Source organism: Eubalaena glacialis, chromosome 4 (genome assembly GCF_028564815.1).
Source record: "Eubalaena glacialis isolate mEubGla1 chromosome 4, mEubGla1.1.hap2.+ XY, whole genome shotgun sequence".
Taxonomy (NCBI): Eukaryota; Metazoa; Chordata; class Mammalia; order Artiodactyla; family Balaenidae; genus Eubalaena; species Eubalaena glacialis.
Genome location: NC_083719.1, coordinates 117,874,117 through 117,898,246, shown reverse-complemented (window position 1 = coordinate 117,898,246; position 24,130 = coordinate 117,874,117). Strand labels below are relative to the sequence as shown.

At 44.1% G+C, this 24,130-nt stretch overlaps 1 protein-coding gene and 1 long non-coding RNA gene across 4 annotated transcripts in view; both read right to left on the bottom strand.

Annotated features, from left to right (window-relative positions):
* The window catches only part of CYSTM1 (cysteine rich transmembrane module containing 1), a 53,824-nt gene extending 52,753 nt beyond the window's left edge, over positions 1-1,071 (bottom strand). The window contains exon 1 of one of the 3 annotated variants that reach the window (XR_009700836.1): positions 214-821. The gene's annotated coding sequence lies outside the window, so the exon portion shown is untranslated. Of the gene's footprint in view, positions 1-213; positions 822-940 lie in introns of those variants that run through there. The other 2 variants (XM_061189678.1, XM_061189679.1) reach the window with 2 other exon arrangements.
* Positions 1,072-1,484: 413 nt separating this feature from the next.
* On the bottom strand, positions 1,485-23,680 carry LOC133090001 (uncharacterized). The gene is made up of 4 exons (XR_009700773.1): positions 23,608-23,680; positions 23,043-23,252; positions 6,974-7,144; positions 1,485-1,560 (listed from the first exon to the last, which is right to left on the bottom strand). It is a non-coding gene; the product is annotated as an uncharacterized LOC133090001 (long non-coding RNA).
* Between the last annotated feature and the right edge of the window lie 450 nt (positions 23,681-24,130).

Here is a 24,130-nt window from a genome sequence, read left to right as displayed (position 1 = left end):
AGCTGTTACAACAGCCTCCTCGGTGTCTCCCCATCCCAGTGTTCCCCTACCCCAACCCAGCCGACGCTTCAGTGGCTCCCCACGGTACACAAACCCTCAGCTGAGCGCTCAAAGAGTTCTTCCCAACCGGCCCTAAATCTCCAAACTTACCCTCCGCCCCCAAAACCGCCCTAGCACTCGGTCCAGTAAGTCACCGAATCGTCTTTCCCTTACCTCCAGCGCAAGGCTCAAGGTCTCCTTCTCCAGAGGTCCCCTTTCCCTCCCTCTACTCGTCCAACGCCCACAGCTGCCGAAGATTAGCCGCCCCCCTCAGGGCTCCGCTCAGATTTCACTTCCTCCCACAGGTCTATTCAGATCCCTATACACCGTTCTCAACAGTCAGGATTCCTTTCCCCCCGCAACACCTTTCCTGAACACCCCCGGCCCCTGCTCCCACCCGCGGGGTTCCCGAGCGCTCTCCCGCCCCCAGCAGGCCCGGCTCAGAGCACAGAGTGGATCTCCGGCAGCGCCCTAGAAATCGCAGCGCAAGGCGAAGAGATGCAGAAGCCTCCCGCAGACGTCCCCCGAGACCGGGTGTGGCGAGCCCAGCTCTCAACCGACTCCTCGCAACGCGGAGCCTCTTAGTCCACTGCCCAGAGGCCGGCGGGCGGCGCTGGCTCTTCCCAGTCTCCGCCAGCGGCGCTGCGACGGGACCCGGAGGAGCAGCCGCGATGAGCCGGGGTGGGCATCGGGCCGGCTGCAACCGCTCCCCAGCTCCCGGCCTCTCTCCCAGCCCGTGCGCGCTCCTCGGCCGGAGCCGGCCCATCCCGCCCCAGGGCACTTCGCTCTTCCGGCGTCCTCTGGGGAGCTCGGGGGTGCGCAAAACCCCAGAAGGGCCCTGCCCGCGCCTCACGCCCTCCCTGGTCCCAGCTTGGCCGGGTCCGGCTCCGCCGCACCTTACCTCTCTTCTCTTCGAACCTGCTAGGCACTGGTTCGGCCCGGACCCGCTGGGATCAGACGAGACCGCACAAGTCGCGCCGCACCTGCCAAGGAGCGAGTGAGGAGCCTGGGCGCGTCTGACGTCACAACCGGCCCGAGCGCCGCGAGCTCAGAGTCACCTGATCACCTTGGCAACCCGCAAGGGGCGGGGCGGGGCGAGGCGGTGGGCGGTGTCACAACAAGAGACCAGTCCCCTGCAGCTGGGCCTGGAAGCGCTTCCTGGAGCGCTGCCGGGCTGTTGGCGACGCGGAGACTCGAGGTCCGTCTCTGGCCTGGCTGCTCAGGCCTCCGAGTTGGGATGGATACCTGAGACTCCAACAGGCACTCCCCTCAAGTTCGATCAGTGCTCCGAGACTCCAGACGTTATCCTCTCGCCGCCAGTGCAAGTGCCGCCTGTGCAGTGCGTGGCACGCAGGGTTCGCTTGTGGGCTGCTCCTCTCCGTGTTTTCTGGGTCTAGACCCAACTAGGTTCGAGGGTTTGCTCCACGAACTGTACCTGAGAGGACTGGGGCTGAGGCTGATAACTGGATTGCTCTCTGGCAACTTTCCCCATAAGCCTCTCAACAAGTAGTGCAGCCTTTGCTGGAGAAAGTAATAAGACTTCATTCATTCAGGAGAGGGGAGGAGACGGGCTGTAGCCCAGACCCAGACCTCCTGTCCTGAAGGCCTCCTTCTATTCCAACAGAAAGAGAAAGCACTAAAACACTCCCAGAGCAAAGCCTAGAACAAGCCTGCAAGTCCTACTTGAAAAGCTTTTTTGTTTTGCAGATTAGATATCGATTTTCTCTTCAATTTCCTCCCCTTGCTCACTATAATCATATGCCTGCACCTCTATGACTTTCCATTTGCTAGACATAGACCATCAGCTTCAAAATGAAAATCTAACACTCCATGGAGGTCCTGGTTTGAAAGCCACTGCTTATTTCATCCCGTCACTTTCTGAGTTCCATTTAAGTTTTACTCTTCTAGTCCCTGCACCACTATGGAGGTTTCATGTATGTCGTCCTTCCCTCTCAGGCTGTGGGATTTTAAACCAAAAAGTTATTTTATAAATAACTTCTAGTGAGCACATTTTGGTGCCTGGCAATGAGCAATGCCAGGCTGCTTGAGGCATGATCCTTGAAGATCTGGAGTTTATCGGTGGTGCACCTCATATCCAAGTACCACCTGTACTGTTTACTTAATAGTTTCATTTTAAGTGACACTTCTTTATTTTTATACATTTATTTAAAAAAGAAACTAGCGGGACTTCTCTGGCAGTCCAGTGGTTGAGACTTCGCCTTCCAATGCAGGGGATGCGGGTTTGAGCCCCGGTCGGGGAGCAATGATCCCACAGCCCGCATGGCCAAAAAAACAAAACATAAAACAGAAGCAATATTGTAACAAATTCAATAAAGACTTTAAAAATGGTCCACATCAAAAAAAAAATCTTTAAAAAAAAAAAAGAAAGAAACTAGCATACAAACAGGAATAAAAGACAGTTGTGAAAGATAAAGTAGATTCATGACTCCAGTCAGAGTTGTACTAATAGGAGAGAAGAGATTTAAAACATGAGCCCAGGTCCCAAAGGGCAGAGATTAGGAGGCAGGAAGATGGTGGGAGCAGGGCAGGGGCAGTCACACCTGGGGTGGCAGATCTGAGGAGGGGAACTCCAACGGCAGGTTAGGGACAGGTTGGGGAAGAGTTGGGCTAGAATGAGGTTTGAGGGAGGCAGTGGAGGGGAGAAGTGCTAGGAGCAGAGAGACTGGAGAAGGGGTCTAGAGAAAGGAGAAGGAGCAGTGGTTTGGGGAGAGGCTGCTGAAAGGAAACGTGTACTAACAGCATTCAGGGAAGGGAGGCTGAGAGGCTGCAAAAGTGAGGACTGCAGAGGAGGAGCAGGTGAGAAGAACCTGATGGAGGCCCGAGGGGAAAGCACAGGGCCTCTGAGGCTCTAATGTGGGCAGGGCAAGGTGAGGGTGAGGGCGAAGGCGGAGATAACTGCCCTGGCAAGGGAGCGAGGCTGGAGAGGGCAGCTGGGACATATGGGGTCATGCTGGGGGAGAAGAGATGAAAGAACGGTGTTTTCAGTAAGGTCCTTGGCCACTCCCCTTTTACTGAGCTGCTTGGGTGTGACAGGGCATAACCACCAAAGGAAAAATAGAATGTTCCCCACCCCCATCCCCACCACCCCCTTGAGGAAGGAGCGCTATCATATGAGTACAAACTCAAGGAATGTTACTTGGCAGCATCCAAGAACCAGAGACATGGCCAGGGAGCACATCCCACATGACTCTTTTCTAGGATTTGACCTCAAGTCCCAGGAGTAAGCAGCCAGCCAGATGTAGAAGTCACTGGAGTTTCTTCACAAGTTTCCATTCCCAGAAATAAAGAAAAATATCTGTGTGGAAGATCCTGACAAAGCATATTTTTTGTGAAAGTCCATTAGCCACTGGAACTGCAATGGATTTTCAACATTTGTGAACTCAGGAGAACCATCCAAGGATTGTGGAGGCAGCATGATGCAGGGGTTGGGAATTTGTGCTCTGAGGTTTGTTCATTTTGTGAAATCAGGCAAGTTACCCACCTTCCTTGAGCCTCAGTTTTATCTGTAAAATGGGTATAATACCTACCTCAGGAGACTGTCATCAACTTGAGGTGAATTCTAGGTCAAAGGAAGAACCCAGATTCACAGTTTTTCAGAAGGCCATTTAAAAAATCATTGTAGGGCTTCCCTGGTGGCACAGTGGTTAAGAATCTGCCTGCCAATGCAGGGAACATGGGTTCAAGCCCTGGTCCAGGAAGATCCCACATGCCGCAGAGCAGCTAATCCCGCGAGCCACAACTACTGAGCCCAAGTGCCACACTACTGAAGCCCGCGCGCCTAGAGCCCATGCTCCACAAGAGAAGCCACTTCAAGGAGAAGCCCGCGCACTGCAACGAAGAGGAGCCCCAGCTCACCGCAACTAGAGAAAGCCTGAGCGCAGCAATGAAGACCCAATGCAGCCAAAAATATAAATAAATTAATTTTTTTAAAAATCGTTGTATTTTCATTGGACCCCATTTGTTCACTCACCAATTGGGTGAAAGAATGTTTCTTGGATGCCTAATGTACACTCCACACTGTGATGGATATGAAAGGAGCAAGTTCTCTGACTCGGTCCTCCAGACATCACACTCCTGATAGGACAGTGAGACAGCATGAGAGCTCACAAAGCCTCTGTGAAATTGAGTGCTAAACTATGTCATGCCCTTCTCTGCCCTCAGCATTCATGGAGAGGGATGCCATGCCAGCTGCATAGGCTGAAGTGGGATGTATAAAAGAAAGGGTCTGGAACAAAGCCTGAAATTTGGGGGATTTGGAGAAGTGGTGAGAGAAGAGAGCATTCTTGGTTATATCATCTGGACGACATGAGCACCTGGGGCAGGGGCTCAGTAAATATTTGCTGAATGAATAAATGAATGAATGAATGAATGATTGAACAAATAAGCAAAGGCAATAACACTAGAGAATGGTGGGCATAGCCATAAGATCAGCCTAAGTGGACTGTGGAAATTGGACAGTTGTGAGAAATAAGGTAGAGACACAGCAGATTGTAGAGGAGCTTTTGAGACAGCAAAATCTTCTGATAGGAACATGGGGTCTGGAGCCAGAGTGACAGGGTCGAACTCCATCATTTATTGGCCACATGACCTTGAGTAAGTTATTTAACTTCTCTGTGCGTTAGCTTCCTTATCTGGAAAAAAATAGGGATAACATTGTTATCTACTTTACAGTGTTTTTATTTCCCACCCTCATCCCCACCCCCAGTGTAGCTATAGTGTTATTTTGAGGATTAACTAAGATAATGCATATGAAACCTAAATGTGGTGCTTGGCACATAGTAAGTGCTCCAAACTATTCACTTTTCTTTATTATTAGTGTTAGTTTTATTAAGGCCCGAGAAGAGTATAGATTTAATACAAAAAGTATAGGAAACCACTGAAGCTCCTCAGAATGGGAAATGGGAATGGGATGCAGTGTTTTGTAAAGAATCATTTAGCAGCAGAATGCAACCTGGTCAGAGGGGAGAGTAGGGGCAAAGGTGCGGCCCCAAAGGGTAAGGAAGGGCTGACCAAGGACTAGAAACCACCCCTCCTGAAAAAGAGAAAGACTGCGCCCCCTTGCTCACACGTGTGTGGCGGTCAGAGCCTGGCAGGCAGAGGCACTCAGTAACCCTGTTAAATGAACATCTCTACATGCTGCACAAGTCAAACAATGACTTTCTGGAGCTCTCAGGCTCAATGGCAAACACTGTGGAATTCCCCTAAGAACAGAGTTTTAAAGCACTGGAGAAATCCACTAAGACTTGGCCTCTGGCTTATTTCAATGTCTTCCCCCCATGGAAGCAGTTAAATGAACACATGTGAAAGGAAAGCCAGTGAATGTGGCCAGCACATGCACAAAACCCAGAAAAGAAGGACCAGATTCTTTTTTTGTGTGAGGGTATTAAAGAAAGGAGAAAAAAATTTCACTTCTACTGTGTACTAGCTCACTGCTCTGCCTGGTTCTAATGGAATTTGAGGTTCATGTGAAGGAGAAAGAGGCATGAGTTTGCTTCTGGTCATGGTTCAAGGTTTTGGGTTTCACCTGAGCAATGAGTCTCACAGTTTTATGCCTCTTTTTCTGATTTACATTTTCGAATTCCAATTTGCTAGTCAGGAGTGTCTCCATCTCCATTGCAAGTGACTAAAATGCTGTTCAAATCAGTTTAAGAAAGAGGAAGAGAGAATTTATTGGCTCTTGAAACCAGGAGTCCAGAGGCAAATCTGAACTTCAGGCATAGCTGGATCCAGGCACTCAAACAGTATCACCAGGAGTCTCCTCTCTTGCTCTCTCAGCTCTCTTTTCTCTGCATTCTCAGGCAGTCCCTCTGAGAGTGTCAGAATTACATTCTCGTAGCAAAAAGTTCCCAGCAGACAAAAGGCTTTCTCTTTCCCAACAGTACTAAGAAAAGCTCCAGACTGGAGTCTGTTTGCATCGGCTTTGGGTAACTTGCTTTTCTCTGAATGTGTGGTTGCAGCCAGGGGATGTGACATCTTGGCTAGTTCCATGCTGTCCTCTGGAGCCTGGGAGTAAGGTTAGGCCCCCAAACCCCACAGTTTAAAATTTGGAAGGAACAGCTTCCCCAGGAAAATAGAAGCTTAGTTACCAGCACTAGGAAGAACGGATGCCTAGCAAACAAAAAACACAGCTGACCCCTACAGGCCACCGATACCAAAACCACAAGCTTATTGAAGAGTCCTGTAGGCACATGTAACATAATATTCCAATATTATTCCAGTAGGATAGCTTTGAATCCACTTGGGGGCCAACTCACCTTCCGTATTTCCAGGAAAGTTGCATCCACTGGGGTGCAAACTCCAGCACTCAGAGGTTGTCTTGCTGAGATCATGGCATAGAACCCACCATTGGTTTTACCTAAGTGCACTCTCCTCTCTGGAAGTATTACTTCAGAAGAAAGTGCTTCAGGGAGCACTTCATGCTTTAAATGTGTTTGTACAGCACCTTGAGTTCTCAAGAGGCATCACATAAAGCCGTGCAATTTTAATTGTGACTTTTTGAAGCACTGATTCCTGAAGTGGCCTGGCATTCGGATAATGATCTTAGAAACCCGGCCCTGGAGGAAAACACATTTTTCTCCTAGGCTGTGACTCAACTGAGTATGAAGTTCCCATCAACTCTTAAGAGTCTCCCTACTTTTTGATATTTTGAAAATAAGAAAAAAAATCAGCACATATAAATTTGAAATACTCAGCCCATATGTCCATTTGCATTTATATTTATACAATGGACTAATGATGATTTAGCACATGACATATGAAGAATAAGAACTCAGGGAAACATTAAATCCACATATTCAGTCAGCACATTTACTAAGTGCCAACCGCCAACCATGTGCCAGGGACTGTACTAAGCTCTAGAGATGTAGGAATAAGCAAAACAGATTTTCAAAATCCTTGCTTATATCAAACTTACATTTCAGTAGGTGTGTCCATTTGTATACAGTGTTGGGTCTGCCCTGCGTCATTGACAGGAATTAGTCATAATCACCAATAAACATACAGGGCAAATTCTCAGTGAGTGCTTCCTCTAAGGCAAGGCTTCTGGCCAGTGCTCTGCATGCATTATCTCATTATTCTCTTCTTCCTAGGGATTAAAAACAGGCTTCAGAGAGATGTAGACACCTGTTCAAGGGGCCCTAGGAGGTAAGGGGTGGGCCAAGACTGAAACTCGTTTCTCCATATCTGCCTTTTAACTTGTACCCTTTCTTAGGGTGTGGAAGGAGGATGATGGGGAGTGGTGGGGTTATGGCAGACTGGAGAGCAAACTCTGTGCAAAGGGAGCCACTATCTGGCCACTTGGCCCAGGGGAATGTGGCCCAGTGCGGCCAAGTTTTCTGATTTTTTCAAGAGAAGCTGGCAAACAGGATTTTGATGTGAAAACCAATTTTAAAAACACTGTGAAAGCCAATCAAAATCTGTCTGAGCATCATTCAGGCCACAGGTCTGCCCCTCCATGAAATAGCACCCCCCAAAACTAAATGTGGGTAGAAAAATGCAAATACAACTCTGGTTCTTGCACAAAGTAGTTGTCAGGTTGATTTGATAAGGCTAAGGCAAACAGGTGCCCCTGTTTACCAATAAGGCAAAGTCCTTAATGAAAGGCAACTGAGGGAGCAGCTGGAGCATTTCAACCCCCTACCGTGGAGGAGGTTGCATTGAGCCATCTTAGGCTGGGTTGACAGGCCACGCTTATCGGAAAGGGAAAATTTAACTTCAGGGCGGGCTTCGTGTTGCATCTGAGGTCCTAATAATGATCATTATGCTGTCAGCACACAAGATGTAGTTCAAAATAATTCTCCTCCTAAAAGTCACACTCTGCTTGCTTCCTGGCCCTTCCTTGCCTCTTCCCCTCCGCCCCAGGCCTCCCACGCTCAGCAAGCCTTTCCTCTTACCCACCCCGTTTGCCAGGGGATGGCAGCCACAGGACAGACGGTGGTCTCATCACTGGGGTGGTCTGAGACTGGAACAGAGTTGGTTGCCTATAGGTGGCAGTGCCTCTTCCTGTCCTGGCCTTTGGAGGGAGGGAGGGGGCACAGGAGAGCTTCCACGTTTAAAAAACATTTGCACCATCAATAGACTGAAACTCTACAAGACAATAGTTTTGCTTAAAATGTGTAAAGGAATTCCCATCTTCTGGATCTTAGCAAGATCAGAAAACCTCTGTTTACTACAAGAATTGTTTCAGAAAGGAAAGTGAAATCTGGCACATGAAAAATCCCCTTTCTATCCGCTCTCAAGATAGTAACTTTGCAGACATATGCCATGTGTATTCCATCACAGCAAAACAATGCTGTCGTGCACTGGGGACAGATTTGCTGCTGCTGCTGAGGCTGCTGCTGCCACCGCCGCCTCCACCACCTCCTTCTGTTGCTTGGATAAAGCTGAGGCATGTGGCACTGCTGTGAGATTCTTAGAAGATGGGCAATTGTTCCTGGCTGGGACCCTACAAGTCGATTTGTACCATGAGGCTCTAAATCCTAGCTCCTCTGGGCCCTGGGAGCCTTTTCTTTGGAAAACACACATGTTAAGGACTTAGACACTTTCTGAAAGGGATAGGACAAGGAAAACGTGTACTCTCCCCCATCCCTTGCTTGGACGATCATTTAAGACAGTGGTCCCCAACCTTTTTGGCACCAGGGACTGGTTTCATGGAAGACAATTTTTCCACGGACCGGGGGTGGGGTGGGGTGGGGGGGATGGTTTTGGGATGATTCAAGCACATTACATTTATTGTGCACTTTATTTCTATTATTATTACATTGTAATATATAATGAAATAATTATACAACTCACCATAATGCTGACAGGAGGCGGAGCTCAGGCGGTAATGTGAGCGGTGGGGAGCAGCTGTAAATACAGATGAAGCTTCGCTTGCTCGTCCACCACTCACCTCTTGCTGTGTGGCCCGGTTCCTAACAGGCCACGGACTGAAACCGGTCCATGGCCCTGGGTTTGGGGACCCCTGATTTAAGAGGTGAAGTGACTTCTCCCACTCGGGGAGGCAGGGTAATGCTATGATTAGGAGCGTCCAGAGACCTGCATTCCAGCCCCAGTTCCCCTACATCCTCATCTTGGAACCCAGAACATTTTACTAAATGTTTTTGGGCCTCAGTTTTCTCATTTGTTAAGTGGAAATAATAATAGGCCCAGGCACATAGAGATGTCGCAAGGGTAAATTGATGCGCGCAAAAGCTGCTCTCTTTGCACAGAGCACTTCTCCAGGTCACCGAAGCCTCCATGTATCCCCATCATGGCTACCCTCCATCCACACCCTTGGAGAGGGAACAAGTTAAAAGGTATCTGCTTCATCTTGGCCCTACCACTAATTTCTGTGGCTCCTTGGTCAGGTGATCAGGAGTTACACATGACGACCAGGGCCACTCTAGTGCAATTCTTTTTTTTTTTTTTAATTTTATTGAAGTATAGTTGATTTATAATGTTGTGTTTAATTTCTGCTCTACAGCAAAGTGACTCAATTATACATATGTATATACTTTTTCATATTCTTTTCCATTATGGCTTATCATAGGATATTGAATACAGTCCCCTGTGCTATACAGTAGAACCTTGCTGTTTATCTCTAGTGCAACTCTTTAGCTGCACCAGGAGAGACCTTTGCACCCACTACCCCCAGAGCCTTATTTTGGACACCACCTTTGCCTGAATTTCTGGCTGCTTTGGCCACAGTCCAGATGAGAGTGTGCCTGTCGTCCACTTCCTGCTCCACGCCCCTCCCTGGAGAGGCCAAATTGACAGCTCTGTAGGTGTGGGGTCCACCTGCGTCAGAGTGGGAGGGGCACTGTGTACACATGCAGTTTCCTGGGCTCCATCCTAGACCCACTGCTTCCGAATCACTGGGGCCAGGGCCTAGGAATCTTCAAGTAACAAGCCCTCTAAGGGAGCGGAGCCCATAAAAGTTAGCATTTATGGCCCTCTGGTGCCTCAAACTCTGTAGATGTTTTCCTCAACCTGTCTCTCCTCATATGTCCGGCTTAACTGGACCACCGTCCTGCAGGGAAGCCAGGCCTTCAAGCCAGAGACCTGAAGTTCCCTGAGTTCGGGATAGTCCTGATTACCTCGTAGCAGAGTTTGGCCCTTCTCCCTGCCCCACTCGTCCTTGTTCAGGCCTTCCCCGTGATTTCACACCAGAACCAGCGGTCTTGCTCTCCATGTGCCCAATCTGGAGGTCTTGATCCGAAATATAAACTTGGCCCTAATACTCTCTTACTTAAAATTCTCTAGGGGTTTCCCATCCCCTGCAGGATCAAGTCTGATGAGGCGTTTATTTATGTATTTTGGCCGCACCTCACCGCATGTGGGATCTCAGTTCCCTGACCAGGGATCGAACCCTTGCCCCCTGCAGTGGAAATTCGGAGTCTTAACCAATGGACCGGCAGGGAAGTCCTTGATGAGGCATTTAAAAGCCTTTCTCTTCAACCTCAGATCTCCTGCCACTCCCCTAGAGGCAAAACTCCAACTAGACTTATGTTATGCTCAGGTCTTTGAATGTTCCATGGAGCTGCTCACCTCTGGGCTACTATAGACACAGCACCCTCCACTGGAACACCCTTTCTCCTCTGCTACTCTTCCTTCAAGTCTTGGCTGAAATGTCACCTCCTCTGGGAAGCCTTCCCAGATGTTCCCAGGTAGCGCTGACTACTCCCTCCTCTTTCCCTGTACACGTCCCCAAAATATCACCCATGACCCTGTATTGCCTTTATTTGCTTATGTGTTTCTGCTCCACTAGACCCATGAGGGATTTGCATTTTATTCATTTCAAATTCCACACCTTTATTGGGGCTGATAAGGTCTTACGTGATCTGGCTTCCGCCCAACTCTCCACCCTGTCCGTACCACTCCCTGCCCTACCCACTTCACCTAGTCACACTGGCCTTCAGACTGGTCCCAAGATTATCAGAATCCTTCCTGTTCTGGGTCTTTGTTCCCGCATTGACCTTTTTCTGGCATGGCCTCCCTTAGATCTTTCCATGGCTGTCTCCCTCTTGACATTCAAATCTCTGCTCAAATGTCACCTCCTCAAGAATCACTTGGCCAACCAATCAAAAGTAATCTTCCTTCCCCCCATTCTCTCTTACATACCATATTTTCTTCCCTTCATAGCATTTATAGTTAATTCACTTTAAAAATCAGCCTTATTGAGGTATAATTTGCATACAATAGAATGCACATGTTTAAGGTGTACAGTTATGTGAGTTTTGACAAATACCCAAGTATCCACCACTCTACGAAAGATATAGAATATTTCCATAATCTGTACAATTTTCCTGAGTCCTCTTTCCAATCAATATCCTCCCTCCCCATGGCCAGCCCCAGTCAATCTCAGCTCTGCTTTCTGTTCCCATAGTTTCATTTTGCTTGTTCTAGAACTTCATTTAAATGTAATCATCCAGGGATTTCCCTGGTGGTCTAGTGGTTAGAATCTAGCGCTTTCACTGCTGTGGCCTGGGTTCAATCTCTGGCCAGGGAACTGAGATCCCACAAGCCACGCAGTGCAGCCAAAAACAAAAAAACCAGTGTAAATATAATCATCCAGTATGTACTCTCCTGTCTGGCCTCTTTCACTCAGCATAATGTTCTGGAGGTCCATTCATGTTGTAGCATTTATCAGCATTTGTTTCTTTTTATTACTGAGTAGTAAGCTATTGTATGAATATACCACAATTTATCTATTTGCTTGTTGATGGACACCTGGGTCATTTCCAGTTTTGGGCTATTATGAATAATGCTGCTTTGACTTACAGACATAGAAAACAAACTTATGGGCTTCCCTGGTGGCGCAGTGATTAAGAATCCGCCTGCCAATGCAGGGGACAAGGGTTCAAGTCCTGGTCTGGGAAGTTCCTACATTCCACGGAGCAACAAAGCCCGTGCGCCACAACTACTGAGCCTGCGCTCTAGAGCCTGCGAGCCACAACTACGGAAGCCCGCGTGCCTAGAGCCCGTGCTCCTTAACAAGAGAAGCCAACGCAATGGGAAGCCCACGCACCGCAATGAAGAGTAGCCCCCGCTCGCCACAGCTAGAGAAAGCAAGCACGCAGCAAGGAAGACCCAACGCAGCCAAAAATAAATAAATTAATTAAAAAAAGAAAACAAACTTATGGTTACCAAAGGGGAAAGGGGTGGCAGAGGAAGGAGTTTGGGATTAGCAGATACAAACTACTATATATAAAAGAGATAAACAACAAGGTCCTACTGTATAGCACAGAGAACTATATTCAATACCTTGTAATAAACTATAATGGAAAAGAATCTGAAAAAGAATATCTCTATCTATCTATCTATCTATGAATCACTTTGCTATATTCCAGAAACTAAGATGACACTGTAAATCAACTATACTTCAATTTAAAAAAATCTAAAATAAAATAAATAAATAAATAAATAAATAAACCTGCTATGACAGTTCATGACAAGTATTTGTGTGGACATACATTTTCTTTTTTCTTTTCTTTTATGTGTGTGTGTGTGTATGTGTGTTGCTAGTAATTACCTTATTCACTTAATAAATATTTATTATGTACCAGGCCCCCGGGAACAGGAGTAGGGGCGTGGGGAGAGGGGGACTGGAAAGAAGGAAAGCAGGACAATGGTGTGTTATGGAGTTGGTCACCACTGTGGGAAAGTGGGGCTCAATCCGGCAGGGAGGACCTGCTGAGGAGCAACACGGAGGGCACCTCAGAACTGTCCACCAAGCATCAGAGAAGTGAGCGTATATCTGTGGGTCCAGGGTTGCCCCAGTAGGGTTAAGTTCCTCATACTTCCAGGCCACAGTGCTTGAGTCCAGACACAAGCCTGGGCAGAAGGCAAGACCTGTGGGGAGCAGCTAACCCAAGGGGCTTTTACTCGCCCCAAAACTGGTTGCCATGGCGACGGCTGAGTAAAAGGTGGGCCAGGATGGGAGGAGGGTCACAAGAGGTCTCCGATACACATTCATTCAACAAATATTTATTGAGTGTCTCCTATGTGCCAAGCACTGTGTTAAGCACTGGAAACAGTCATCAAAAAGCCAATCCCTGTCCTTATGGGGGAGACAGACAGTAAACAGTTCAGTAATTGATATAGTATTGTATCAAGCAGAGATAAGTGCCTTGAAGAAAAATAAAACAGGGTAGGAGAATTGTGAGCTGAGTGGAGGGATGGGGCTCATTTGGACCATCAGGGTAGGCCTCTGAGAAGCTGATATTAGACAGAGAGTAAATGGAGCGAGAAACTGAGTCACCTGGATACCGAGGGTAAGAACATTCCAGCAGAACAAGCTTAGGGTGTCAGAGAAACAACAGGGAGGTTGCTGCGGCTGGAGCCGAGTGAGACCCACAGGTCAGGAGAGAGGGTCTGGCAGGCCTCAGAAATGAGCTTGAATTTTATTCTTAGTGTGATGTGAAGCGTATTTTAAGAAGGGTCATGACACGGTCTTACTTACAGTTTAAGAGTTATGTGGGGTTGTATTACACATGTATTAGAATGGCCGACATTTTTATAAAAAAGTGATAATACCCAGTGCTGGCAGGAATGCAGAGCAACCGTAACTCTCATACAATGCTGGTGGGAATGCAAAATGGTAGAGCCAGCTGGCAAAACAGTTTAGCCATTTCACATAAATTTACACTTACCATGCAACCCAACAATCCCACTCTTAGGTATTTACCCAAGTGAAGTGAAGCTTATATTCTCACACAAACCTGTTGCACAGATGTTCACAGTAACTTGATTCATAATCACCAAACACTGGAAACAATTCAAATATCCTTCAACTGGTGAATGGCTAAACAGTGGCACATCCATGTAAGAATACTACTTAGCAATAGAAAAGAACAAACTACCGATCATACATGCAACAACCTGGAGGAACCTCAAGAGCCTTACGCTTAGTGAAAAAATTCAATCTCAAAAGGTTGCATACTGTATGATTTCATTTATACAACATTCTCAAAATGACAAAACTATGGAGATGGAGAACAGATTAGTGGTTTCCAGGGGTCAGGGAGGAGGACCAGGGAGGCATGAAGTGGCAATGGGTGTCACTACAAAGAGGTAGCACTAGAGAGTTCTTCCTAGTGATGTTAACAGTTGTGATGCAACAGTTATCAATCTCTTTTTAAAATTTAATTTTATTTATTTATTTTTATACAGCAGGTTCTTATTAGTTATCCATTTTATACATATTAGTGTATATATCTCAATTCTAATCTCTCAGTTCGTCCCCCCACCCCCCCAACCCTGCTTTCCTCCCTTGGTGTCCATACGTTTGTTGTCTACATCTCTGTCTCTATTTCTGCCCTGCAAACTGGTTCATGTGTACCATTTTTCTAGATTCCACATATATGCATTAATATATATTTGTTTTTCTCTTTCTGACTTACTTCACTCTGTATGACAGTCTCTAGGTCCATCCACGTCTCTGCAAATGACCCAATTTCATTCCTTTTTATGGCTGAGTAATATTCCATTGTATATATGTAACACATCTTCTTTAACCATTCATCTGTCAATGGGCATTTAGGTTGTTTCCATGTCCTGGCTATTGTAAATAGTGCTGCAATGAACATTGGGGTGCATGTGTCTTTTTGAATTATGGTTTTCTCTGGGTATATGCCCAGTAGTGGGATTGCTGGGTCATATGGTAATTCTATTTTTAGTTTTTTAAGGAACCTCCATGCTGTTCTCCATAGTAGCTGTATCAATTTACATTCCCACCAACAGTGCAAGAGGGTTCCCTTTTCTCCACACCCTCTCCAGCATTTGTTGTTTGTAGATTTTCGGATGATGCCCATTCTAACCAGTGTGAGGTGATACCTCATTGTAGTTTTGATTTGTATTTCTCTAATAATTAGTGATGTTGAGCAGCTTTTCATGTGCCTCTTGGCCATCTGTATGTCTTCTTTGGAGAAATGTTTATTTAGGTCTTCTGCCCATTTTTTGATTGGGTTGTTTGTTTTTTTTAATATTGAGCTGCATGAGCTGTTTATGTATTTTGGAGATTAATCCTTTGTCTGTTGATTCATTTGCAAATATTTTCTCCCACTCTGAGGGTTGTCTTTTCATCTTGTTTATAGTTTCCTTTGCTGTGCGAAAGCTTTTAAGTTTCATTGAGGCCCATTTGTTTATTTTTGTTTTTATTTCCATTACTCTAGGAGGTGGATCAAAAAAGATCTTGCTGTGATTTATGTCAAAGAGTGTTCTTCCTATGTTTTCCTCTAAGAGTTTTATAATGCCCGGTCTTACATTTAGGTCTTTAATCCATTTTGAGTTTATTTTTGTGTATGGTGTTAGGGAGTGTTCTAATTTCATTCTTTTACATGTAGCTGTCCAGTTTTCCCAGGACCATTTATTGAAGAGACTGTCTTTTCTTCATTGTATATCCTTGCCTCCTTTGTCATAGATTAGTTGACCATAGGTGCGTGGGTTTATCTCTGGGCTTTCTATCCTTTTCCATTGATCTATATTTCTGTTTTTGTGCCAGTACCATATTGTCTTGATTACTGTAGCTTTGTAGTATAGTCTGAAGTCAGGGAGTCTGATTCCTCCAGCTGTTTTTTACCTCAAGACTGCTTTGGCTATTCAGGGGTTTTTGTGTCTCCATACGAATTTTAAGATTTTTTGTTCTAGTTCTGTAAAAAATGCCACTGGTAATTTGATAGGGATTGCATTGAACCTGTAGATTGCTTTGGGTAGTATAGTCATTTTCACAATATTGATTCTTCCAATCCAAGAACATGGTATATCTCTCCATCTGTTTGTGTCATCTTTGATTTCTTCACCAGTGTCTTATAGTTTTCTGCATACAGGACTTTTGTCTCCTTAGGTAGGTTTATTCCTAGGTACTTTATTCTTTTTGTTGCAATGGTGAATGGTGTTGTTTCCTTAATTTCTGTTTCTAATCTTTCATTGTTAGTGTATAGGAATGCAAGAGATTTCTGTGCATTAATTTTGTATCCTGCAACTTTACCAAATTCATTGATTAGCTCTAGTAGTTTTCTGGTGGCATCTTTAGGATTCTCTATGTATAGTATCATGTCATCTGCAAACAGTGACAGTTTTACTTCTTCTTTTCCAATTTGTATTCCTTTTATTTCTTTTTCTTCTCTGATTGCTGTAGCTAGGACTTCCAAAACTATGTTGAATAATAGTGGTGAGAGTAGACATCCTTGTCTTGTTCCTGATCTTAGAGGAAATGCTTTCAGTTTTTCACCATTAAGAATGATGTTTGCTGTGGGTTTGTTGTATATGGCCTTTATTATGTTGAGGTAGGTTCCCTCTATGCCCACTTTCTGGAGAATTTTTATCATAAATGGGTGTTGAATTTTGTCAAAAGCTTTTTCTGCATCTATTGAGATGATCATATGGTTTTTATTCTTCAGTTTGTTAATATGGTGTATCACATTGATTGATTTGCATATATTGAAGAATCCTTGCATCCCTGGGATAAATCCCACTTGATCATGGTGTATGATCCTTTTAGTGTGTTGTTGGATTCTGTTTGCTAGTATTTTGTTGACGATTTTTGCATCTATATTCATCAGTGATATTGGTCTGTAATTTTCTTTTTTTGTAGTATCTTTGTCTGGATTTGGTGTCAGGGTGATGGTGGCCTCGTAGAATGAGTTTGGGAGTGTTCCTTCCTCTGCAATTTTTTGGAAGAGTTTGAGAAGGATAGGTGTTAGCTCTTCTCTAAATGTTTGATAGAATTCACCTGTGAAGCAATCTGGTCCTGGACTTTTGTTTGTTGGAAGATTTTTAATCACAGTTTCAATTTCATTACTTGTGAGTGGTCTGTTTATATTTTCTATTTCTTCCTGGTTCAGTCTTGGAAGCTTATACCTTTCTAAGAATTTGTCCATTTCTACCAGGTTGTCCATTTTATTGGCATAGAGTTGCTTGTAGTAGTCTCTTAGGTTGCTTTGTATTTCTGCCATGTTTGTTGTAACTTCTCCTTTTTCATTTCTAATTTTATTGATTTGAGTCCTCTCCCTCTTTTTCTTCATCAACCTGGCTAAAGGTTTATGAATTTTGTTTATCTTCTCAAAGAACCAGCTTTTAGTTTTATGGATCTTTGCTATTGTTTTGTTTCTATTTCATTTATTTCTGCTCTGATCTTTATGATTTCTTTCCTTCTACTAACTTTGGTTTTGTTTGTTCTTCTTTCTCTAGTTCCTTTAGGCGTAAGGTTAGATTGTTTATTTGAGATTTTTCTTGTCTCTTGAGGTAGGCTTGTATTGCTATAAACTTCCCTCTTAGAACTGCTTTTGCTGCATCCCATAGGTTTTGGATCATCGTGTTTTCATTGTCATTTGTCTCTAGGTATTTTTTGATTTCCTCTTTGATTTCTTCAGTGATCTCTTGGTTATTTAGTAATGTATTGCTTAGCCTCCATGTGTTTGTGCTTTTTACGTTTTTTCCCTGTAATTGATTTCTAATCTCATAGCGTTGTGGTCAGAAAAGATGCTTGATATGATTTCAATTTTCTTAAATTTACCAAGGCTTGATTTGTGACCCAAGATGTGATCTATCCTGGAGAATGTTCCGTGTGCACTTGAGAAGAAAGTGTATTCTGCTGTTTTCACATGGAATGTCCTATAAATATCAATTAAATCCATCTGGTCTATTGTGCCATTTAAAGTTTGTGTTTCCTTATTAATTTTCTGCCTGGATGATCTGTCCATTGGTGTAAGTGAGGTGTTAAAGTCCCCCACTATTATTGTGTTACTGTCGATTTCTTCTTTTATAGCTGTTACCAATTGCCTTATGTATTGAGGTGCTCCTATGTTGGGTGCATATATATTTATAATTGTTATATCTTCTTCTTGGATTGATCCCTTGATCATTATGTAGTGTCCTTCCTTGTCTCTTGTAACATTCTTTATTTTAAAGGCTATTTTATCTGATATGAGTATTGCTACTCCAGCTTTCTTTTGATTTCCATTTGCATGGAATACCTTTTTCCATCCCCTGACTTTCAGTCTGTATGTGTCCCTAGATCTGAAGTGGGTCTCTTGTAGACAGCATATATATGGGTCTTGTTTTTGTATCCATTCAGCAAGCCTGTGTCTTTTGGTTGGAGCATTTAATCCGTTCACATTTAAGGTAATTATTGATATGTATGTTCCTATTACCATTTTCTTAATTGTTTGGGGTTTGTTTTTGTAGGTCCTTTTCTTCTCTTGTGTTTCCCACTTAGAAAAGTTCCTTTAGCATTTGTTGTAGAGCTGGTTTGGTGGTGCTGAATTCTCTTAGCTTTTGCTTGTCTGTAAAGCTTTTGATTTCTCCGTCGAATCTGAATGAGATCCTTGTGGGGTAGAGTAATCTTGGTTGTAGGCTCTTCCTTTCATCACTTTAAATATATCATGCCACTCCCTTCTGGCTTGTAGAGTTTCTGCTGAGAAATCAGTTGTTAACCTTATGGGAGTTCCCTTGTATGTTATTTGTCATTTCGCTTTGTTGCTTTTAATACTTCTTCTGTCTTTCATTTTTGTCAATTTGATTACTATGTGTCTCAGCATGTTTCTCCTAGGGTTTATCCTGCCTGGGACTCTCTGTGCTTCCTGGACTTGGGTGGCTATTTCTTTTCCCATGTTAGGGACGTTTTCGACCATAATCTCTTCAAATATTTTCTCGGGTCCTTTCTCTCTTCTCCTTCTGGGACCCCTATAATGCGAATGTTGGTGTGTTTAATGTTGTCCCAGAGGTCTCTTAGACTGTCTTCATTTCTTTTCATTCTTTTTTCTTTATTCTGTTCCACAGCAGTGAATTCCACCATTCTGTCTTCCAGGTCACTTATCCGTTCTTCTGCCTCAGTAATTCTGCTATTGATTCCTTCTAGTGTATTTTTCATTTCAGTTACTGTATTGTTCATCTCTGTTTGTTCTTTAATTCTTGTAGGTGTTTGTTCTTTAATTCTTCTAGGTCTTTGTTAAACATTTCTCTTTTTTAAAAAATAAATTTATTTATTTATTTATTTTTGGCTGCACTGGGTCTTTGTTGCTGCATGCGGGCCTTTCTCTAGTTGCGGCGAGCAGGGGTTACTCTTCGTTGTGGTGTGCAGGCTTCTTATTGCGGTGGCTTCTTTTGTTGCGGAGCATGGGCTCTAGGCACACGGGCTTCAGTAGTTGTGGCACGTGGGCTCAGTAGTTGTGGCTTATGGGCTGTAGGGCGCAGGCTCAGTAGTTGTGGTGCACGGGTTTAGTTGCTACGTGGCACATGGGATCTTCCTGTACCAGGGCTCGAACCCGTGTCTCCTGCATTGGCAGGCAGATTCTTAACCACTGTGCCACCAGGGAAACCCTGTTAAACATTTCTTGCATCTTCTCGATCTTTGCCTCCATTCTTTTTCTGAGGTCCTGGATCTTCACTATCATTATTCTGAATTCTTTTTCTGGAATGTTTTCTATCTCCACTTCATTTAGTTGTTTTTCTGGGGTTTTATCTTGTTCCTTCATCTGGTACATTGTCCTCTGCCTTTTCATTTTGTCTATCTTTCTGTGAATGTGGTTTTCGTTCCACAGGCTGCAGGTTTGTAGTTCTTCTTGCTTCTGCTCAACAGTAACAATCTTGACCGTGGTGGTAGTTACAAGAATCTCTACTTGGGATTTAAGTGCATAGAACTAAACATACACCTCCCCCCCGACACGCACAAATGAATGCAGGTTAAAAATTGGTGAAAACTGAATAAGTTCTGTTGTCTAGTTAACAGTAATGTACCACTGCAAGTGTCCTGGTTTTGATATTTTACTACAGCTCAATGTAAGATGTCATTTTTATGGGAAGATGGTTAAAGGGTACATGAGACTCTATTATTTTTGCAACGTCCTATGAGTCTATAACTATTTCAAAACTAAAAGTTTAGAAATAAAACTCTAGTTGGGAATTCCCTGGCAGTCCAGTGATTAGACTTGGCACTCTCACTGCTGGGGCCCCAGGGTTCCATCCCTGGTCGGGGAGCTAAGATCCTACAAGCTGCTGGGCTCGGGCCAAAAAAAAAAAAAACCCAAAAAACAAACAAAAAAAACCCCTCTAGCAAGTGGATAAAAACTATAAAAGTCTGTTTTGAAATTGGGGAAATTTGCAAATGGATGAATAGTAGATGACACTTGGGAATTTATTGTCACCTTTCTTAGGTGTGATAACGTATGGTCATCACTCATTCTTAGGTGATATGTGTTGAAGTTTTAGAGGTGAAGTGTCAGTATCTACAACTTACTTTCCAATGGTTCAGCAAATATATGCCTGTTATAGATGTTATTTTAAAATACAGCAAAATGCAAACAATTATTGAATCTAGGTGGTAGGTTTACCGGTATTCACTCTATTATTATTATTATTATTATTTTGGCCGTGTGGCTTGTGGGATCTTAGTTCCCTGACCAGGGATTGAACCCAGGCCACAGTAGTGAAAGCACTGAGTCCTAACCACTGGACCGCCAGGGAATTCCCTGGTGGTGCAGTGGTTGAGAATCTGCCTGCCAATGCAGGGGACATGGGTTCGAGCCCTGGTCTGGGAAGATCCCACGTGCCGCGGAGCAACTGGGCCCGTGAGCCACAACTACTGAGCCTGCGTGTCTGGAGCCTGTGCTCCGCAACAAGAGAGGCCGCGACAGTGAGAGGCCCACGCACCATGATGAAGAGTGGCCCCCGCTCACCACAACTAGAGAAAGCCCTCGCACAGAAACGAAGACCCAACACAGCCAAAAATAAATAAATAAATAAATAATTTTAAAAAAAATTTATATTTGAAACATTTTAATTTTTATTTATTATTTATTTTTCTTTTGTGTTGGCTCTTCGTTTCTGCGCGAGGGCTTTCTCTAGTTGCGGCGAGCGGGGGCCACTCTTCATCGTGGTGCGTGGGCCTCTCACTGTCGCGGCCTCTCTTGTTGCGGAGCACAGGCTCCAGACGCGCAGGCTCAGTAGTTGTGGCTCACGGGCCTAGTTGCTCCGCGGCATGTGGGATCTTCCCAGACCAGGGCTCGAACCCGTGTCCCCTGCATTGGCAGGCAGACTCTCAACCACTGCGCCACCAGGGAAGCCCTTGAAACATTTTAGAATGAAAAGTTAAAGAGAAAAGGGACAAATTGCTGATATGTACAACAATGTGGGTGAATCTCAAAAGCATTAAGATAAAAGAAAGAAGCAGACTCAAGGCTACATACTGTAGAATTCCATTTTGGAAAAGGCAAAACTATAAGGACAAAATCAGATCAGTGGTTTCCAGTGGCTGGGGTTGGGGGAGAGGCCTTATTTACCACTAAAGAGCAAGAGGAAAATTTGGAGGGGGGACATATTCTATATTTTGATTGTGATGGTGGTTACATGTCTGTGTTTGTTGAAACTCACAGAATTGTACACTCAAAAAGATAAATTTTAATGTGCGTATAACACTCCCCAAGAAAGCAGAGGAAAGTAACATGTATAGAAGAACCATTAAAACACAAGCTACTAAAGACCTAAATATAAGACAAGACACCTTAAAACTCCTAGAAGAGAACATAGGCAAAACATTCTCTGACATAAATTGTACCAGTGTTTTCTTAGGTCAGTCTCCCAAGGTAATAGAAATAAAAGCAAAAATAAACAAACAGGACCTAATCAAACTTATAAGCTTTTGCACAGCAAAGGAAACCATAAAAAAAAACCGAAAAGACAACCTACAGACTGGGGGAAAATATTTGCAAATGTTGCGATCAACAAGGGCTTAATTTCCAAAATATACAAACAGCTCACACAACTCAACAACAACAAAAGAACACAAAAAACCCAATCAAAAAATGGTCAGAGGACCTAAATAAACATTTCTCCAAAGAAGACATACAGATGGCCAATAGGCACATGAAAAGATGCTCAACATCGCTAATTATTTGAGAAATACAAATCAAAACTACAGTGAGGAACTACCTCACACCAGCGAGAATGGCCATCATTAAAGAGTCTACAAATAACAAATGCTGGAGAGGGTGTGGAGAAAAGGGAACCGTCTTACACTGTTGGTGGGAATGTAAATTGGTGCAGCCACTATGGAAAACAGTATGGAGGTTCCTCAAAAAAACTAAAAGTAGAGATGCCATATGATCCAGCAATCCCACTCCTGGGCATATACCCAGACAAAACTCTAATTCAAAAAGACAGATGCATCCCTATGTTCAAAGCAGCACTCTTTACAATAGCCAATACATGGAAACAACCTAAATGTCCATCGACAGATGAATAGATAATGAAGATGTGGTACATATATACAATGGAGTACTACTCAGCCATCAAAAAGAATGAAATAATGCCATTTGCAGCAACATGGATGGACTCAGAGATTATCATACTAAGCAAAGTAAGTCAGAAAGAGAAAGAGAAATACCATATGATATCACTTATATGTGGAATCTAAAATATGACACAAATCAATATATCTATGAAACAAAAACAGACTCACAGATATAGAGAACAGATTTGTGCTTGCCAAGGGGGAGGCAGGATAGGGGAGGGAAGGATGGGGAGTTTGGGATTAGCAGAGGCAAACTATTATATATAGGATGTGTAAACAACAAGGTCCTACTGTACAGCACAGGGAACTATATTCAATATCCTGTCACAAACCATAATGGAAAAGAACATGAAAAAGAATATATATAGGTATGTATGTATGTATAACTGAGTCACTTTGCTGTACAGAAGAAATTAACATGACATTGTAAATCAACTATACTTCAATAAAATTTTTAAAAATTACAATAAAACACAAGCTATAGGGGGACAAAGATCTTATCTAAGACTTGTTTGTTGTCCTTATAACATACTTGGCATCTAATAAGCACTGAATAAATATTAGCTCGTATGTGCAGTAAGTTTCCCCCCTCCCCAATAAAACCCCTGTATTCCAGGGACCCTCAGCTGTGCAGGGCTCTGTAGTATGGGCTGGGCACGAAGCAGCTGCTCCATGACTGTTTGTGGAATGGGTGATTTGGCCTTGTCTTACTCACATGGGTTTGATGTATTTTCTGCTGCATCCTCTGGAACAGTGAGGTCCTTCGGTGTCCTGTATCCCGATGCTCTCTGTGGCTATGTTAGGGACCAGCAACAGCTCCAAGAAGTGGCACCTGGCTGCTTCAACAGAGGCCCAGGAAAATGCATTTACCTTTCTCCTGAGACTTGTAAATCCAAACCAAACTTCCTTCTCCATGCAGCAAAAACTAGTTCATATTAAAAAGAAAAAAAGAAGTTAGAAATTCTCTTTGCAAACATAAAATGCTAAATAAACATGACACTTAGTTTTCCAACATAATAACTACTATTTGGCTTTCTCAGTACCAAGTCCCTTCACAGGTTCTGTGTTATCCTCATAGCACTTGAATGTGGTGGCTATTGTTAGTAGCCCCATTGCACAGGTGAGATAACTGAGGCTCAGACAGGTGAAATGACTTGCCCTTGGCCACACCCTGGGTTGCTCTGACAGCCGACCCTACTGCTTACTTACCTGCTTTACTATGTGCTCTTTCACAGAGCGTGCCGCCCCCCACCCTGCCCCCTTTCAGCCACTAGCTCTACCCCTATCCAGCAGACAGCCTTTATGTACAAACACTGTGGGTCCAACAGCACCATATGGGCCATGAAACTCTCTTCTTCTGACACAGAATGGAATGTTCTCTCTGCGGTGGGGTGAGCAGTCACATCTAGGTCAAATATGGAAGGGAAGGGGCGGGTGGGGTGAAGGAAGGGAAGGGGAGGAGAGAACATGCAGAAAACACCAGATGCTCTTTCTAGTTTTAAAAAAACACAGGCATTAGGGAACACAGATTTTTATCACAGGCTGTTAGGAGGGAGAAGGGGGAGGGGGAAGAGCAGGCTGTGGAGGAAGACAGGGCTTCTATCCAGACCTCAGAATTGGGTCTGGGTCCCAATGATAATGATAATAATGATGGTGAATGATGACAACAATAGTCACAGATGCTGTGTGCCAGGTGCGGAGCCAAGCGCTCCACATGAATTATCTCAGGTAACATTCTCAGTAACTTTTCAGAATTAACTACTATTATTTCCATTCCCATTTTTAAGATTAGGAAACTGAGGC